At 37.0% G+C, this 14,416-nt stretch overlaps 1 pseudogene; it reads left to right on the forward strand.

Annotated features, from left to right (window-relative positions):
• The window catches only part of LOC124986956 (heterogeneous nuclear ribonucleoprotein A1-like), a 45,315-nt pseudogene extending 33,641 nt beyond the window's left edge, over positions 1-11,674 (forward strand).
• Positions 11,675-14,416: the final 2,742 nt, after the last annotated feature.

A 14,416-nucleotide genomic window follows, 5' to 3' on the forward strand; every position in this document is an offset into this window, starting at 1 on the left:
TTGGGATCTAGTGATCCCCCCACCTCAGCTGCTGGGAGCTGGGATTACAGGCATTCCTGCCAATGCAATGGCTGAACTTGGAGTTTTCTAATAAGGCAAAGTTGAAATACACTAAACACAAATGTCTCTCCACTTACTATTGCAGGGAACTGATCACTAAATAGTGCTAATTGAAGGATTCTGAATTCTTAATATTGTTTTTTAGAACTTTAAAGGGATTCCCTGGTGATAAATGTTTCATTTCATTATAATTAAGAGATCACTAATTTATGAGGTGCACCATTAAGTTATGAGTCAATCATGAAGAAAAATATGGGCTATAGATAACTTATTACACTTTATTAAATGTCCTTGATTATAGCCAACATTCTGATTCCAAAGAACTCAAAATGTGGAAAACTGAACATCTTTAATTGATGAAAATGCTGTATTTCTTTTGGCAGATACATATTTAACTGAAATTTAAAAATTCATTTAGTTCCACTTGAATTGTGTCTCTAGCCATAGATAGAAGTCTCCCTCACATAGCAGCTAAGTGTGCCTGTGTGCTTGTGTTTAATGAATGCACGTGTGTACACATGTATGCCATTTCCATTTCCTGTGTTCTTTGGTCTCATTTTGGAAAATTTTGTAATGGGCAGCTCTAACATTTGCAAAAGCACCATTACTCACAGGGAAATTTTTTCCCATACAGAAGTAGCAATAAAAAGCCAGGCTTTGACATTTTTCCTTCAAGGCATTGTTACATTATGTATCAATTGCAGAGATTCCGTTATGATTTGAATAGGTGTAACCCCTGCATATCTAGTTGGGAGTCTGGGCAATTTTTACTTTTATGACTTTTTGCATCATGACCTTCTCTATCTCTCTCTCCCTCTCACTCACTCACATCACACACACACACACACACACACACACACACACACACACACACTTTTTCACATTTCTGTCTGGAAAATCACAGTGAAGCAATTCTGAGGAAGCTGCAAAGAAGTAGGTGAATATAAAATATAGTGCTTCCAGGCTGCTGAAGTGCCTGGTGGACATCGTTACTGGTTCATTTTCTTGCAGATAAATTGAATTCAGTCATAGGGCAGATCATAAGGGTCTCTGATCCAGGCTAGTCAATTAACTCACTGCCTCACAGACATGTTTGTCATGTTATTATTGTCATTGATCCTGACCTACGCTATGCTTGCTTTGTGAGTAATAATCAGATTTTAACGACAACTAAATAAGCTAATGATCAAGTAATTTTCAATCTCTGTAATTAACTTGAAATTTGAGCTAAACCAAGAGGTGCAGAAAGGAAAAGCAAGGAATTCTAGTTCTGACACTAATTAAAAATGTGTTACTGAGAAATTTGTTTTACTTCTCCAAATTGTAACATTTTCATTTTTAAGGAATCACTTCTGTGAAAAACAAATAAGAAAATTCATGAAGACATTAGCAACATTACTTATCTTATATAAACTTAATGATCTATATAGATGAGCCTCTGCTTAAAAGAATCAAAAGCAAGATAATAGTTTCCTTCTTTAACCAAAGTAGCACTGTTGACAAGGATGGGTACTAGCACTTCCTCAGGCCTGGCAGTGCCAGTGCAAGAGGCAACAGCCTGCATCCCCCATCATGCAAAGGATGTAGTTGCACAATGAGCAAGACAGACTCCCCTAGGACGGAACCTAGTGCTCCGCTTAGGGACACCTATTCCATCCGTCCTGTGCAAGTGATAGCTCCCAAACTGCCAATTCAGGACCTGTTCAGAACTGGGAGAGTCTCGTGATTTGTAAACTGTAACCACAGAAGCATCCAAAGGGCTGCTGTATCCTCAAGATCATCTTCAGATACAAAACTCACTCCACAAAACATACTCATGTACAAAATACTAACAACAGATACTGTAGACAACATACCCAAGATTAATTCAAGAAGGAAAGTAAAGGCTCAAAGTATCAGGGAAAATTGAAGTCTATGTATTTTCAAAAATGAAAAATGGAAATCATTTTATAAAACAGAGCAAGATCTTTGAAACAAAGCTAGAACAATAGGATAGGAAATCTAGGCAATGATAATAAAAAATTGAAACAAAACTATTAGTATTAATTATGACTCTAAAATTTTGCTTTTTTCACTAGTTTACACAAGTGTCATAGAATCCTTTACAGATCTTTGCACTTGACTATGGTGTTTCATTAATATTTTATGCTTGTGATAAGTGATATAGAGATCTGGATGCAAACTCTGGACTTTGCTTACATGTTGCCTGAGTTTGCATAATTATCTAACCTTGACTTTATCAATTCTGTTATTTGCATATTGTTAATAAAAAAATTCAGTGACTCAATAGGGAATATTGAAGATCAGTTAGTGCAGTTTATTTCATATTAATCTCAAAATGTTAATTTCAGTGCTTAAAATTGACTATATGTAACCCTGAAAAGGCCTTCCAAATTAGTCATCTTGTGATATTTGTTATTTTTATAAGGGATAAACATATCATTACTCTGGTAGTTGTGTGGTTGTTTTGTATGTGTGTGTGTGTGTGTGTGTGTGTGTTTACCCAATGCTAAGACATCTTTCCCTTATGAAAAAATAGTCAATAATCCTGAGTTTAATATTCCTGAGCAACACCCTCCTGGTCCTGGGGTTCACAGGCATTCTTATGAAAGACTGAAGAATGTAGTGCCAGACCAAGTTGACTTGTCAATAAACTAAAGCAGAATCACGGGGAGTAGTCATGACATTCTTCCATAATGGGAATAGACTGATTTCTTTGTGTTCTTTCAGGGTTCATTCAGAATGTTACCTATTTCTCTGGTGTCAGAAATAGAAAAAAGACATGATTTCTGGAAGGGGTACCACACAGTTAAGTGAAGTTCCATAATTTATAGAATAGATCTGTATATATGTAAATATCTATATACATCTATATACATAAGTATATATATATATATTATAAAATAGAGAGAGAGAGGGAGAGAGAGACAGAGAGAGAGAGAGGGAAATGAAAGAGAGTTTTTTTTTCATTTTCAGTTAATTCTATAATTCCTTATACAGAGCGTTAAAATATCTTTGCGGAATATTCTAGCTCTATCTTTCTGGATGATGTATCAATGCTTATCTGTTATAAATATTAATTTCTTATTATTTCCATATAAAATGAGTTTAATCTCTCTGTAACAGATTTGTGCATATGTCTATCAAAAAGCTGCTTTAGAACTGTTTGGATTTATGAATTATGATTTGCATCTTGATGATATTTAAAATTATGACTAACAAAGAAAATGCATGTTGGAAACTATATACGTATATGTAAAATTATAAATTCAGAAACTACATAGGACAACGTGTACGTACATAAATATACTGTAACGAAGCACCATATGCATACTATTAAACAACAGGAATTGATCGCCGCAGGGTTCTGGAGGCTAGCATTCTGATCTCAATGTCGGCAAGGCCTTGCTCTCTCAGGTTCCAGTGGAAGTCCCTCTTTGCCTCTTCCAGCTTCCCAAGTTGCCTGGCACTGCAGGTTACCCCTGGGCTTCCTGAAACAACACTCCAACCGTGTCTCCTCTCCCTTCCATCTTCTCAGCTCCGTAACTCTGCATGTCCATCTCTTTGTCCGAATGTCCCACCAACCATATTTAGGATTCACCTTAACTTCACTTTCTGACACTGGGGCTTAGGACATTAACAACATTTTTGTCACAGCACATTTCATTGTCTAACAGTATATTAGTTAATGGACAGAAGATAAAAATGTTATTCACAGAAACATAGAGTCAACCTTCTGTTTAAAACAGTTTTGAAAAGTGATGTTAGGTATTTATAAGGCAATGCCATAGTCCTCCTGTGAAGTAAGCAAATTTAAATACGGTTTAAGTACAATTGAAGTATTATTATCTACCTTAGTTTGTTTCAACTTTTAACAAGGAAAAGAAGATGTGTGTAGTATGTATGTATGTGGCAAAATGTCTGAAACTTGATAATATAAAAACATGCTTCAACATTAATCAACAGGAATCTTTACCATTCCCCTCCAAGAAAAGAATGTACCTGGGAAGAGCTATAGTTTTTCCCTTTTATAAATGAAATTAATAGTCAAAATCAAGATAATTTCCATCTTCTGAACAAAGTGAATGACTAAAGGGATTTTCAGATGGGTGTACATCCTGAAAGCCTCACTCACATTTCTTTTAAATACAAATACTAGTATTACTCCCATCAGATTTAACTTTAAAATAGGAGCTGAATGCAAAATTCATTTCTGTCTTGAATGTTGGATGTCCAGTTTAGCAAATCCAAATATGCATGCTTTGTAAGGAAGGGATGTTTCTTTGTGAAAATTTTCAACACATATGGAAGACTGTCCCTTCTTAGGTGACATCAGCTTTATGATTTTATCCTCCACTACAAACTTCCTGGACTCGGATATTCAGAGGCCATTTCTGCTCACCCAGCACCCTTATTCCCAAGGGAGGACTGACTCCAGCAGGGAGCAGCATGGCCTTGTTCCCATAGAAGGTATGGTGCTCCCCACAAAGACCCACAGCCTCAGTCTCATTATGAGAAAGGCACAAAGTACATTATGGGGGACATTCTACCACCACCTGATGGACACTCCTCCCAATTGTTCAGGTCGTCTAAACACAGAAAGTCTGAGAGGCTGTCATGGCCACGAGGAGGCTGAGAGGCTGTCAGGCTGGTGCTGTGTGCTTTCCTGGATGGGGTCCTGGGACTGAATGGGGTACAGCGCAACTCTACGGCACTGGAATGAGTGTGGACTACATCAGTAATGCCAGTACTGATTGACTGGTTGTGGCAAATACACCATATTGATAATCTATTAGTGATAGAGAAAACTAAATTCTGTATATTTTCTGTACAACTTTTCTATCAATCTAAAAGTAGACTAAGATTAAATTTATTTTTTAAAGGAAGGTGAAACTGACTTGTTCATATTGAGCGCCTCATCTAATAAAGGAGTTAGTCTATTGGCTGTGGAAGTTAGCAATAATTATAAAAAAATCAGGGTGCTACTAAAGAATGGGAGTGCAGAGTCATATATGAGATTTACCCTTTGGGATACATCCATATTCTGGATAACAACCATTGTAAAACTACAGAGAGAAAACCAGTCCAGATTGGATTGCTAATATAGCAGAACCTTCAGAAGAGAGAGCGATGCTTGGGTCACCCCACCAGACAAAAAAAATCAGTCAATCAAGATGCTTAAAAACAAGGAATGGATACTGGAACAGAAAAGTTGCAATACAACTACAATGCATACAATTACAAATTTTGAAATGTAATGGTTGTGAGCATTTTTTCTTTATCCTGGTATGAATATATTTGCACATAATTCATCAATTTGCATTCATCTCTCATAAAACTATGCTCTCATATAAGCATGGATAGTCTAAACTTGCAGACTAGCATTTAGCCTAACGCATACTAAAGAAAACTGAGTCAGAAGCAGAGTTACCCTCACCCAAAGATAGGCCATGCAATGGCACGTGCCCTCTGAGAGGCAGAGTATTCTCATTACTAGGAGAAGGAATTGAATCACTGCAGGTGGAAGCAGGCTCTTCTTTGTATGGAGATCAAGGATGATGTAAAGACATGTGCATGGATGCCAACCACCAAGCCAGAAGCCTTCCTAAGACATCTTTGAGTTCCACAGTGGACAAGAACTAACTTCTATAATGAGTGCCCTACTTTATATCAGTAATAGTGTTTCTTTTTTTCCTAATCAAACACTATTAGATATAAAAGACACAAAGTAAAATCAAAGTGGTAGTAGAAATTCTGAATTGCTACCCACGTAGAGTTGATAGGTGCCCCAACATGAGAAGTCAAGTGCTGTGATCTGAGTGTTTATTTCCCTGACATTCAGAAATTAGAATCCTGATGCCTAGGGAATTGTATTAGGGATGGGACCTTTAGGAGGTTAATGGGCCACGATGAGTAGAATCCTTTTGAATGGGATCAATCCCCATTGAGAGAGGACTTAGATCCCTTGTGCCTTCTGCCATATGAAGATAGAGCAAAGAATATTGTCTGTGAAGTAGGAAATAAGACCTCACCAGATACTGAGTCTGCTGGTACCTTGACCTTGGACTTCCTCACCCCCAGAACTGCAATAAATACAATCCTATAGGTTATAAACCATGTACTCTATGGTTTGGGTTTGGGTTCTTATATTAACCCAAATGCACTAAGGCTCCAGACAGGAAACAGTGGGCCAATAAATGAAAGGAGAATTTAGAGAAACTGACTAGTACCTTCTTGATCACACCCCAACACTGTTGAAGAAGCAGAGGTCCATTTGTAAATCTGTATAAGATGTAAAGATGCTAGCAGGAACTAGAGATCAAGAGCATGTCTCAGGAAGATAGCAGCACCTGGAACAGATGGGGAGCCTCTAGGAGCAGAGGTCAGAGCACCAACACACCCAAAAGGGAAGCAAAGTCATTCCTGAACAGCACAATTACAAGAAACAAGAACCCGTGATCAATCACATCTGCATCCACAAACAAACAAGCAAGGATTATCAAATAAAAGTAGCAAAATCAAAGCTGACTAATTACTTGAAGAAAAACAGTAACCCAAAAGAGACCATCAGCCTTAACCAAGAGAATAATTAATTAACTCAAGACTGCTCTGGAGAAATCCCAAACCACTTAGAGATTTAAAATAAATGTTTTCAGAGACACTGGACAAGGTTTGATTCTCACAGAGAAGAATGTTACAAAATAGAAACAAACCGGTTGAAACTGAAAACATTTTCCCAACAAATTGAGAATGAGAACATTATGTAGAGAGTGACCCAGTGAACAGAGACCTAGGAAATCTACAGGTGAACGGGAGCTAGTATTCCAATGACATGTTCATCTGATCCATCAACCCTGGGAGGAAAACGTGATCCGAGCTGCCAGGCCCTTCCCTCAGCCATCCTGCGTCTCCTTGGGCCCAGAGCAATGGAGTTGGTGGTCTGTGGACTGAGACCCCTGATACAGTGAACCATTTTCTCCTGTAAGTTGTTATGTCAGGTATTTTGGTCACAGCGAAGCAAAAATTAACTAAAATCACCGCTGAATAGGCCCCAGGGAGGTGGGACCCAGTAGGAGGAAGTAGATCCCTGGGTGCTACCCTGAAAGACCTGTCTTCTCCCTGGCTGCTTCTCTCTCTGCTTCCCGGATGCAGCTGTCCTCCTTCAGGATGCCCTTCCACCGTGACCATTCTGCCTTCCAGTCTAGCCACCACAGCCTGACCTCTGAGATCCCCAGCCAAAACACATCTTTCCTCCTCTGAGTTGTTCTTATCAGGTATTTTGGTCACAGTGATGAAAAGCTGACTAACACAATGTCTAAGAAATGATTGCCATAATTTTCAAAATCTGATATGTAATTGAAGGAGATCTCATGGTGGTATACAGCAAAAGTAGAAAACAGGGGTAAAGAGATGAGAGATTTCCCCAGAGGGGTCATCTTAAGTTTCTCCGCTAGGGTAATAGTTATTGGCATAGACTGGATGCGGGCTGCAAAGTGGGAATCCTGACTCTAACATTAACTGGACTTGTGATACTTATACACCAAATTAGCATAATAATGGAATTTAATTTATAGGGTCATTGTGAGAATCAGACAATCAAAGCAGCACAGCATGCTTACTTAGCCTTACATCTGGCTCAGTGAATGTCCAATAACTGTTATTACGTTGATGAATCTTCTCCCTCTATTTGATTATATGCCAGAAGAAGAAAGAACTCATAAAAATATATTCAAAAGATGAAGCCTGGAAAAGTAGTGAAATTTTAATAAGAACTTATGTAAAACAAACACTAGGTATGCATGCAGGAGGGCAGGCAAGAAGACAGAGAGATCTCCACATAGACGCCCAGGACAGGCATGGTGCATATTTAGCCTGGTAGAAAGATTGCACCAGAAAAACACCTTTATTTATAAATTCACGTCTTGTCATGTATTAAAAATGCATAGATTAGTTTAAAATGCCCTCTGATGTGCCAGTCTGATGAATGATTATAATAGAGTTTTCAAAACAAACCCAGTTCTTGAAAAGTGTATATTTATTTTGAAAAAAACATTCAAATTTCCAAATGGTTTAGTGGAGAAAGCAAGAATTTAAATATTCGCCTTATAAAAGTGTTGCTGAATTGTTAAGAATTTTTTTCTCACTAAAGGTAAACATAATATGATTGTGTTTCTTCCAGAGATTGTTCTCTAGCAAATCCATTAGTTTATTCAATTATTACCTGGAATAACAAATAGGAAATATTTCCTGTTTATTATTCTATCTGCCTTTCTGAGTTTCTTTCTCTGCTTATCCTTCTTTTTCTCTGCTCACTTTTTAAAAAAATAATGTTATTATATTTTTTATACCTTTATTATTTATTCATTTATTTTTATGTGGTGCTGAGGATGGAACCCAGTGCCTCACACATGCTAGGCAAGTGCTCTACCATTGAGCTACAGCCTCAGCCCCCTCTGTTCACTCTTCTTTCTCCTCTATAAACACAAATTTATTACAAATCACTACAAGTTTTTTAAATATCCTGAGATATTTAAAAGTGTAGATTACAGAGAAAAATATTTTGAAGTCAACAGCAAAGCCTTTCTCTTTTATTTCCCAGCTTTATGTGAAGTATAAATGCACACATCAGCATGCAAACCCACAGGTAGTGCAGAAGAGATGGCTTGTTCTAGAGTTTTGCCAGTTTGGGGTGTGGTGGGTTGCTTTCACCTGTAATCATTCTGGAGGGTGAAAAATGATAACTCCTGTAAAATTTGTTGAGCACCACTAGGTTGAACCTTTTAGAGTGTTTAGGTACTAATGTTTGGTACACTGTTTGCAAAGTGTCTTATCCTCATCTCAATTGGATTGTCTATTTTTCTTATTATTTGGAAGCTTTTAATTCTTAGGATTATGACAAATTTTTTCAATTATATTTCTTTCAGATTTCTTCTCCTACCAATTGCTCACCTTCATAATCTCTTAAAAGGTGTTTTTTGGATGAAAAAAAGTTCCGATTTTAGGTGGTTTAATTTGCCAATGTTTTTCTATGTAGTTTTAAAGTTACCGATTTCTTAAGAGAGAGTTCTTTACCAGGTTCATGGGTTACTCTTATAAGTTATTTAAAATGTGTATATGCATATATCCTCATCTTTACTTCTACTTCAGGATTTTCTTTCAAACCTGTGCTTTCAAAAGAAGGTATTTATAGATTGCGTGTGCATTTTTCTTAAATTTCGTTCAGATGATTTATATTGACATGGTTTGTTTTTTAAATGTTTATTTGGATCAAAGCCATCTGGACCTTCCTTAATTATTTTGTGCTAAGATATTTAATTATATTGTAAATTACTAAACTATTTTGTCCTTCTGTAAGGTTATATAGGTTTTCTTGATCTACTTCTATATCATTTTCAATTCTATTGATATATGTTGCTCATAATTTATTATATTAATTTAATATCCATAAGATGTATATTGAAGTTGCTTATTCATTCTGGATTTTATTTTTACTCTAATTTCTACCAATTTATCAGAAAATATATAAAGTTGATTAAGTCTTTCAAAGATACAATATTTGTTTTGTCCATCTTTCTTTTTAAATTTTTTTGTTGTTAACTTTTATTATTTCCTTCTTTTTATGTTTTTTGGGTATAATTTGGTGAAATGTATTCCTTAAATGTTTGATAGAATTCTTTGATTAAGTTATCTGAGCTTGAAACATTCTGTTTGGAAATTTTTAAATTATTGGTACATTCCGTTTAATAAATATAAGTTATTCAGATTATCTACTTCTGTTTTTCCTGTGTGAGCTTTGCCAGTCTGTATCTTTCAAGAAACTGGATCTATTAATGTGTTATCAAGTTGGTGATATTAGAATTATATATAATATTTCTTTATTACCTTTTTGAGGCTCATGTGATCATAAATGATGAAATTTTTTTATTCTTTATATTTGTAAGTACTGATTTATTTATTTATTTTTTGGCAATGATAGTTTATTACAAGGGTGCTCTGCTACTGAGCCACATCCCTAACCCTTTTTCTTCTTTATTTTGAGAGAGGGTCTCTCTAAGTTGCTTATGGCCTCAATAAGATGCTGAGTTTGGCTTTGAACTTGCAATCCTATTGCCTCAGCCTCTTAAGCTCCTGCAATTATTGGCATGCGCCATCGTGTCTGGCCATGACTTTTCATCCCCTGAGTATTTTGATTACTGTGTAAGACTGTCTGTCTGTTGCGTTGATGTTTTTCAAGAATCAGCTATTTGATTTGTTGATTTTATAGGCTGATTTCCCATTATCAGTTCGATGGTTTTCTTCTCTTTATTACCTATTTTCTTCTGCTTGTTTTGGGTTTACACTGCTTCATCTTCTCTCTTCTTCCTTTTCTTCTTTTTTACTTTTTCCTTGGGTAATTTTCTGAAGCAGAAGCTTGGTTGTTGGTTTGTCTTCTTCTCTAAGATATGCATTCAATTCCATAATTTTTCTCCAAGCATTGCATTTATTGCATCATATAAATATGAAAATTTTGTGATTTAATTTACATTTAGTTCAAAATATTTTTATAGTTTTCCTGAGACAACTTCTTTTTTTCTGTTACTTTTTAAAAGTTTAGTTTTCTGCCTGTGGACATTGCCGAGAAAGCATCGTTAAAGTCTCTGTTCCTGCTGCCGTCTTGTCTAAATCAGAGTCCCCTAAAGAGTCCGAACAGCTGCGGAAGCTATTCATCGGAGGGCTGAGCTTTGAAACAACTGATGAGAGTCTGAGAAGCCATTTTGAGCAATGGGGAAGACTCACGGACTGTGTGGTAATGAGAGACCCAACACCAAGCGCTCCAGGGGCTTTGGGTTTGTCACTTATGCCACTGTGGAGGAAGTGGATGCAGCCATGAATGCAAGACCACACACGGTGGATGGAAGAATTGTGGAACCAAAGAGAGCTATCTCAAGAGAAGATTCTCAAAGACCAGGGGCCCACTTACCTGTGAAAAAGATCTTTGTTGGTGGCATTAAAGAAGACACTGAAGAACATCATCTACGAGATTATTTTGAACAGTATGGGAAAATTGAAGTTATTGAAATCATGACTGACAGAGGCAGTGGAAAGAAGAGGGGCTTTGCTTTCATAACTTTTGATGACCATGACTCTGTGGATAAGATTGCCATTCAGAAATACCATCCTGTGAATGGCCACAGCTGTGAAGTGGGGAAAGCCTTGCAAAGCAAGAGGTGGCTAGTGCTTCATCTAGTCAAAGAGGTTGAAGTGCTTCTGGAAACTTTGGTGGTGGTCGCGGAGGTGGTGTTGGTGGAAATGACAGTTTGGGTCATGGAGGAAACTTCAGTGGTCACGGTGGCTTTGGTGGCATCCGTGGTGGAGGTGGATATGGTGGCAGCGGGGATGGCTACAATGGATTTGGTCATGATGGAGGAATTTTGGAGGTGGTGGAAGCTGCAATGATTTTGGCAATTACAACAATCAGTCATCAGAGTTTGGACCCACGAAGGGTGGAAACTTTGGAGCCAGAAGCTCTGGACCTTACGGTGGTGGAGGCCAATACTTTGCCAAACCACGAAACCAAGGTGGCTATGGCGGTTCCAGCAGCAGCGGTAGCTATGGCAGTGGCAGAAGGTTTTAATACTGCCAGGAAACAAAGCTTAGCAGGAGAGAGACCCAGAGAAGGGACAGGGAAGCTACAGGTTACAACAGATCTGTGAACTCAGCCAAGCACAGTGGTGGCAGGGCGTGGCTGCTACAGAGAAGACATGGTTTAGACAATACTCATGTGCATGGGCAAAAAAACCCCAGGACTGTATTTGTGACTAATTGTGTAACAGGTTATCTTAGTTTCTGTTCTGTGGAAAGTGTAAAGCATTCCAACAAAGGGTTTTAATGTAGACTTTTTTTTTTTGCATGCACGCTGTTGATCGCTAAATGTAATAGTCTGATCATAACACTGAATAAATGTGTCTTTAAAAAAATGTTTATTGTACAGCATCAAATATTTTTGGATTTTTCAACTATCTGTTATTGACTTTTAGTTTAATTCCTTTGTATTATGAGAACATACTTGGCATTTCTATTTTTTAAAAAGTGTACATGTATGTTTTATGTTTATTCACCCACCAGGTGAATATCAATGTGAGCTGGATAAGAACGGGTCATTTGCTGTTATTGGATGAATTATTCTGTGAATGACAATTAGATAGATTGATTGATGGTGACGTTCAGCTCAACCATGCCCTTACTGATTTTTAATCTGCCAGATATTTTGACTATTGTTTTAGTTCCCAAGTTTTATAATGCATTTTTAAAAATCTCTCTTTGAAGTTCTCTCAGTTTTGTCCAATTTCTCATGACATTCTGTTTTTCTGTGCAGATGTGTTAGGATTCTTTGTGTTTTCTTGTGGAAATGTCACTTCTATCATTATGTAATGTTCCTCTTTTACCATCATTTTGGTAGTTGCCTTTTTGTTGTAGTGACCAAAATACCTGACAAGAATAACTTAGAGGAGTAAAGCTCTAATTTGGCTCATGGTTTCAGAGGTCTCAGTCCCTGATGGTCATCTGCTTTGCTCTGGTCTGAGGTGAAGAAAGTATCATGGAAGGTGTGGTGGAGGAAACTGCTGGGTTCATGGCAGCTGTGGAGCAGCAAGCCAGCCAGCCAGAGCCACGGGCCAGGTACAAACGACAAACCACAAAGATACACTCTCAGTGACCTACTTCCTCCAGCCACATCTTATCTGTCTACAATTACCAACCAGTACGGGAGACCTCTCAAACGATCAATCCATCAATTAGATTAACCCACTTATAGGTTACAGGGCTCCCAATGCGATCATTTCACATAGACATCCTGCATTATCTCACGCGTGAGTTTTTAGGAGACAACTTCTATCCAATCCATGGCAATAATTTTTCTTGCTCTGAAGTCAGCTTTGTATGAAATTAATTTAGCAGCCCCTCTTAATTTGGTTAGTAATAGCCTGGCATACTTTCTCCATTGCCTTAATTTTAACCTACATGCTCCTTTGTATTTCATATCCTTTATAGACCCGACAGACTAAGACTTCATTTTCATATCCACTTCGACATTCTGTATTGTAATTGCTCTTTTTAGGTCATTTAACATGAATATTGATGCTATTTGGTAAATATCTCCATATTTATAATTGTTTTATGTTCATTGCACTTTGAAAAAATTCTCTACTTTTTGTACTTTTTCTGATTTTAAGAATATTTTACATATTTCCCCTCTTGTCATATTTTCAGTTCTAATTCTTTGAAAATGTCTTAGTAATTACTCTAGAGTTTTCATGTAAGTTTACAATTAATCGAAGTCTATTTAAAAATAACACTATCACTTCATGTGTAGTGTAGATAGATTTTACAGAATAGACCCATTTCCTCCTTCAGGTCCCTTATAACATTCATTTATTTACCTACAGGTCATTTAAAAATAACAAAATACTTTAATTCTAACCCAATTTGCTCCTCCTTTGATATTTACTTTATTTTTAAAATCCCTACTAAGTTATAACTAATACAAAATGTACATATTGACTGTATAGATGTTAATGAGTTTGGATACATGCATACAACTAGGGTAACGTCACCACCACCAAGGAGCTAAGCATATCCTTCTCCCAACATTCCCTTGCAATGTGTGTGTGCGTGTGCACACGTGTGTGTGTGTGTGTGTTTGTGTGTGTGTTGGTGGTGAGAACTCTTAGCATGTATCCTGTCCTCTCTTACCCTGTTTTAAAGTGCATAATACCGTATTGCTAACAGTAAGTGTTACGTTTACAGGAGATCTGTGGAACTTTCTCATCTTTGAGGACTGAAATTTTATGTTGAGTGAGCAACATTCCTTATTTCCTCTACTCCTCAACTCCTAGAAACCACAAACCTATTTTATGTTTCTGGAATTTGGCTATTTAAGATACTCCATGTTAATAGCTTCATATAGTATTTGTTCTTCTCTGACTGCTTCTTCACTTTGCATAATTTCCTGTGGTTTATCCTTGTCATCACAAAATGCAGGATTTCCTTCTTTTTAAAAACAATAGTATCACACTATATGTAAATACCACGTTTTCTTTATCCAATCATCTGTGGATGGACAGTTCTCAAGGAAGAACATACAAATGGCCACTAGGTAAATTAACACATGGCCACGTCAGCAATCATGAGGGAATGCAAATCAAAAGTAGAATGAGATAACACCTTGTACCTGATAGGATGCCTGTTATTAAAAAAATAATCTCCTTAATTGACTGCTGGGCCTCTGAGAGCAATATGGTTCAGGAAAGAGATGACAGGAACTTGGACTTTGAAGATGGAATAGAAAAACAGTCACAAATAAATCCCAGGAATATTT

Source organism: Sciurus carolinensis, chromosome 6 (genome assembly GCF_902686445.1).
Source record: "Sciurus carolinensis chromosome 6, mSciCar1.2, whole genome shotgun sequence".
NCBI lineage: Eukaryota > Metazoa > Chordata > Mammalia > Rodentia > Sciuridae > Sciurus > Sciurus carolinensis.